Consider the following 5841-nt stretch of genomic DNA (forward strand, 5'->3'; position numbering starts at 1 on the left):
ATTTGAGCTTCACTTGGTTTCGAGAAAACTTTAATATTCTCTACTTAACGAGACCAACCACGTGAAGATGGAAGCTCATCTGGCCTCACCTGCCCTCCCCCTAACATCAATCTAATTCTCCATTATCATCTAATTGCATACTTCATTCATTTCTTCATCCATTTATGAACTATAACATTCAATCAATACAATCACATAACATTCATTAATATGATATAAAATTCATTAATATGCAATACTAGTCAAGACTTCATTAACACATAACAATATTCATTAACATGACATAAAAATCAATATTAATACAAAATATTCATATATAATTACTTAAAACAACGTTCTTTCATTATCCAACAAAGTTTACCAAACAAGGTTTATCAAAGAGCATTTTAAAAAATTATTGCTTCTTTTTATTTTTCTTAGCTTTCTTAAGGAAAAGGCTGATAGTAGCATCAATATCTTCCTCATTCTCCTCCTCTTGTGGCACATATAATGTCAAATTATTATTCCTCCTATTTTGAGGAGCAAAAGTTTGTTGCACTAAAGGGGGCTCTATTGCAATGACAAGTAAATGAGTTAAATTGGCATACTCTTTTTCTTTTTTTAGCTTTTCAAGCATTTCATTAACCAATAGAACATAACGTGCATTTTTCTTAGCTAACAATGCTCTAAAATATTCAAAAAAAAGTTACACATCAAATTGTAATCGAAGATGTTAAATTGTATTCATAATTATGTAATTAATTTCTAATAGAAAATTAAAACCCCAACCACTATGATGCACATCATGGCCTTCATCATGTGTAGGTTCTATGATAGGATTTGAAGGCTGCAGCGAAATGTTATGCAGTCAATTTATGTTGGAAGCTAACACCAAAAAATAATTTTTTCAACTATTCAATTTGATTTACTTTTCATTTGACCAATTTGCCTATGTCTAATTTGGTGCACCATATTCTTGGGTATGGCTTTCATATTCTTGGCGTAGGCATGCGACCATGACTTTATAGCCTTCCTTCAAGGAAATGTTTTTATCTTCATCCATGGACTCTACATTGAATTCTGAGCCCTATATTTTTTTCTTAATATTGTCAGTTGTGCATGCATGATTTGGTTAAACAAAATTGTTTGCAACATTATATTAAAAAAATTATATGAAATTCCATTGTTGATACTTACAAGTCGAGATTGAAGATTCATATAGCCACCAAAGCCAAGTTTGTGTTGGCCAACCTTTTGTAGTCTCACTTTTGTAGCTTTTGATGTGTCCTATAGACTATGAAAACTTTAAAACATGTTAGATTATATATTTAAAAAGATCACTAAGTAGTGCATGATTACATTGTACTTAATACTATCATGACATACCACCTTTTGCCCTTTTCTGGTTCATTTCCTTTACCACATAGCCTTTTCTCTTTTGTATCTTCTATAATTTCATTCCACTCCACCCATGGAATCATAGGGGGATGCTCCTACTTTGGGTTATCCTTTAGACCCCTTCTATATTGGTCGCTCACAGTCTTTATATGTTTGGATTCTCTTTTGAGAAGTAGGGCACTCTCAAAAAAAAAAAATTCCAAAAAGGTCATCAAAAGTTATAATGAGATGTTTTTTTTTAGGACCCTATTCATTCCACCTTTAAAAAAAAAAAAAAATTCAAATCAATAACTTTAATATAGTACAATAAATGAAAGAAAAGAAAAATATTATAGAAATGATATGAAACTGCGTACATTTTACGTATGGTGGATCCAAACAACTTCAATGTCATTTCAAAAAGATGATCATAGAAAAAATTATTTCCTACAAAACCATCATGGGATTATCAATCCAAAATGAGTTATATATAAGTAAAATACAATTACACTATAAATAATACCAATTTTATGGCACCTGGAAGCTTTGGTAATTTTAACAGAAACATAGTTTTGTTGTCCAACAACAATGTCCCTGCAAATGAACCAGTACTAGTCACATAGGCTACTCTAGGAAATGGTTTAGCTTCAATAGTACTAGTTTGTGTTGTGCTATCAACTAATGGTGTATCTATTAGTGCACAAATTAGGTCCACGAGTATAAAATCCACCCAAGAAAAAGAAGAAGCGTGATGAACACATTACAAAATATCAAAAAACAAGGTTTTACTAGTTGTACTTGTCATTATCGAAGATGTATGCAAGCTACTTGTTCCCAACAATGCAGTCGGCAATATCAGAGCGACGAATGAAGGAGGCATTCGCAGTTGAAGAATACATTGTTAGCAAAGACATTTGCAATAGATAAAGATCAAATGGGATACTAGCTAGAAGCATCCAAAATTAAAATATAAGTGTTATAATGTTGATAAAAACAAATAATGTTGCACTAGTAGGGCCACAATCTTCTATTATTGGTAGTATTGTTTCACATGTAACCGGTGAAATTCATGTACTAATTCTTTCATTTGGAGAAGCAAATCCAACTCTATCATCGTATCAGTATGGAATAATTGGTTTCTATGGGAGAAATAGATAGCTTCTTATTGTGGTTGCATATATAGATGATATGTATGGAATGATGGCAGTTGCAGTTGTGATTGGTTTCTATGGCTGGGCAGGTATAATTCTCACATTGCATTTTTTGGTGCACTAGAGTTAATTTGCATATGCATACTAGGGTTATCTTTTTATAATTGCAACAATGCAAAAATTTGATGTAGGAATGTGGTGTACAATTGCTACATTCTTTTTTCTTATAGGAGTTGTTTTATGGACTTTGGAGCATAGATCAAATTGTGATTTTCATGAATGTCCAAAGGAGCAAGCCATATTGTTAGCAAAGACATTTGCAACATTGTTTGTTTTCATTTGCAATGGATAAAGATAAAATTTAGGTGTTATAATGTTGTAAAGAGAAAGTGTTCCTTACATGAAAGTTGTGCACTACAACCCTCACCATATTGACCACATGGTCTCACAGGTGTCACAAAATCCTATAAGAAGAACAGATAATATTTTATATCATGATCCATAAGATACTATAAAATATAAACATCTATTGAACTTTTATTATTGTTTAAGATTAATTACTTCTTACCTTCAAAGGATTGACTCTAAGTATCAATTGTTCTTTCAGTGCCTCTATCTCCTCGGTTATGTTTCTCTCAGGGACAAGGTTAAGAATTTCATCACTATATTTTGTTATGATTTTATGGGCCATGAATATGGGGTCAATGCTACATGTGATGTCATCTACAAATCACGCCTGTGTTTCAAATTGCATTTGATCTTTTGTCATTTTTTCTTTTCCCTATAAATAAGTATCAAGTTGTGAGATAAATATCAGTAAAATTCCATCAAAATAACTCCAAATCCATAAAGAAAAGAACATAATAATATGATATTTGTTTCTACATAATTTGTACAATTACATTAATTAAGGTTTACCTTCATTAAAGAAGGTGTGTGAGTTGCTACATCCTCACCTGTGCCTTGTGGTGTATCCATATCACCCTATGAAAAAATTAGTAATTCATAGCAACCAAAAACAAAATGAAAGTAATAGACGTACCAAAAAAATTATTAATAAAATAGTAGATTGTGTATTAGAGTCAATATTCTCATTGTATGCACCCTAAAATGGTCACCTAGACTATGGGCCCCAATTCTTCAATTTATCAATTTCCTGAATCAATGCATCACAATATTTTATTGAATCAATTCAAATCATTTTCTTTCATCAAATTGCAATTAATTTAATTATTTCAATATTTCCTAAGGTTTGATCATTTCATCAATAATCTTATTTAATTAAAAGAAAACATCCTTTTAAACAAATAAAATAATCTATTTAATTAAAAGAAAATCTCTCTTTTAATTAAATAGGTTTATCTTATTTAATGAAAATTTTTTTTATATTAAATAATCTTATCTTATTTAATTAAAAGAAAACATCCTTTTAAATAAATAAAATAATCTTATTTAATTAAGATTCTCTCTCTCTCTCTCTCTCTGGTTGATTGGTAAGAGGCCGAAGACAAGATTAATTATTATTATCATTATTTATTAAGCATGAGCGCAAGTAGATTCGAACCCAATACCTCTTCGATAAGAGGCTCACAATTTACCATTGTGTTGTAGGCTCTTGCCTTAAAGAAAATCTCTCTTTTAATTAAATAGTTTTATCTTATTTAATTAAAATCTCCCTTTTAATTAAATAATCTTATCTTATTTAATTAAAAGAAAATATCCCCACTTAAAGCTTTCTTTTTGATGAAAAAGGAAATAAATCAAATAAAGGTTCCCTTTTTTTGCACATATCTCTAAGTGGTGAGCTTTTTCCTCTTACTTGTCTTTTTAGGGATTTATCCCACATTGCGCTTATGAGAAGCCTCCCACCTCCATAGTTTCTTTTATAAGGAGCCCTCTGCTTCTCATTTGGATAGATGTTAGTTGCTATAGTATTGTTATGTTGCAAGTTTGGAGAGCGATTTTGGAGGAGGAGTTTGAGCTTTAGGGATTGGATATTGGTGCTTCATCGTAATGTTTCTCTTCTTGTCTTCTTCTCTCATGCATCCATGAATTCCATCATCATGCTTCATCCTTGCATTTTCATATTAGCTTAGAGTCATATTTGCTTCATAGATTAATCTTGCATTGTTATTACTTTTCCTAGATTAGATTTTCTTTCTTGCATTGTTTTGTATTGTTATCATTTAGATTAACTTGCATATTCATTTACATGCATATTTTGATCTTTGAATCTCTCATTTTATGGTGTACTTGCATGGACACAAACTAGTTCAAACTGAGGGTCTCCATTACAAACCCTTGCACTCCATGAATAGAGAGCTATGAGTCACCATTTGAGACTTCTTTCTGGAGAAATTTTAAATATAATGACTCATAGAAGTGTGTCAACATTTTAGCACACACTCGCATTTTCCTCACCTAAGGAAGACAAATCAGATAAATACCTATTTGGTGATACCTGTAATCCATAAAATGAGAGACATACTAGGACTAAAGTTGATGTTAATGGTAAAGAGAATATATGCAAATAAAAAATTGTACCTATAGGATATATTGACTTATACCTGTTGATCCATGTAACTATGCAAGATCCTGGTCAATGGCATTAAATAGCCTACATATGTAAATCATTTATCTTAAGCTAGGCAAAAATTACATGATATATATGCTAAAAACTATGTAGAAGACAAAAATTACATGATGCATTCATCGAAATCATTACATATTTTTTAATTCCTTGCCTCTACTTTATGTGTAGTAGCTATGCAATATCATTGTATATACTCCATGATAGTAGAGTTCAACACATAAGACTTAATTATAAAAACATACAATCCAAACAAATATTTATAAATAAATCATGACCCCATCATACTTGACATTGATCATACATCAACATACATTTCATTGATCATGTCATTGATCATCATCTTCATCCATGTCATCACCATCATCGTACTTGTCACTTTGATCAGCGTTGTCACCAACACCATCTTCATCGCCATCATCATCATCTTCATCATCATTATCATGACCATCATAACCTTGATCATCACCGTCTTCATCAGCATGATCATGATTGTCATCATCATCACCATCATCGTCAGCATCACCAAAATCATCATCTTCTTCTTCTTCTTCATCATTGTGTAATAGTCATTTCTGATCATCATTTACTTCATCTTATAATTCTTTAGTATCTTCTTCTTCCATCAAATTGGTTTGGAAGAACATAGGTTTCATCCCTAACTGGCTCAAATGACCTTGTATTAATCGTTGTAAATCCACTATCATGTTCAATAATAATCCTATCAAGATAATTTTGATTCAG

At 31.1% G+C, this 5841-nt stretch overlaps 1 long non-coding RNA gene across 1 annotated transcript; it reads right to left on the reverse strand.

The window, feature by feature from the left end:
* Positions 1 to 697: 697 nt before the first annotated feature.
* On the reverse strand, positions 698 to 3763 carry LOC149561113 (uncharacterized). The gene is made up of 4 exons (XR_016363401.1): positions 1894 to 3763; positions 1734 to 1803; positions 1177 to 1636; positions 698 to 1066 (listed from the first exon to the last, which is right to left on the reverse strand). It is a non-coding gene; the product is annotated as an uncharacterized LOC149561113 (long non-coding RNA).
* Positions 3764 to 5841: the final 2078 nt, after the last annotated feature.

The sequence above is a fragment of the Cupressus sempervirens genome, chromosome 4, assembly GCF_028749045.1.
Source record: "Cupressus sempervirens isolate cs-2001-9-10 chromosome 4, ASM2874904v1, whole genome shotgun sequence".
Classification (NCBI taxonomy): domain Eukaryota; kingdom Viridiplantae; phylum Streptophyta; class Pinopsida; order Cupressales; family Cupressaceae; genus Cupressus; species Cupressus sempervirens.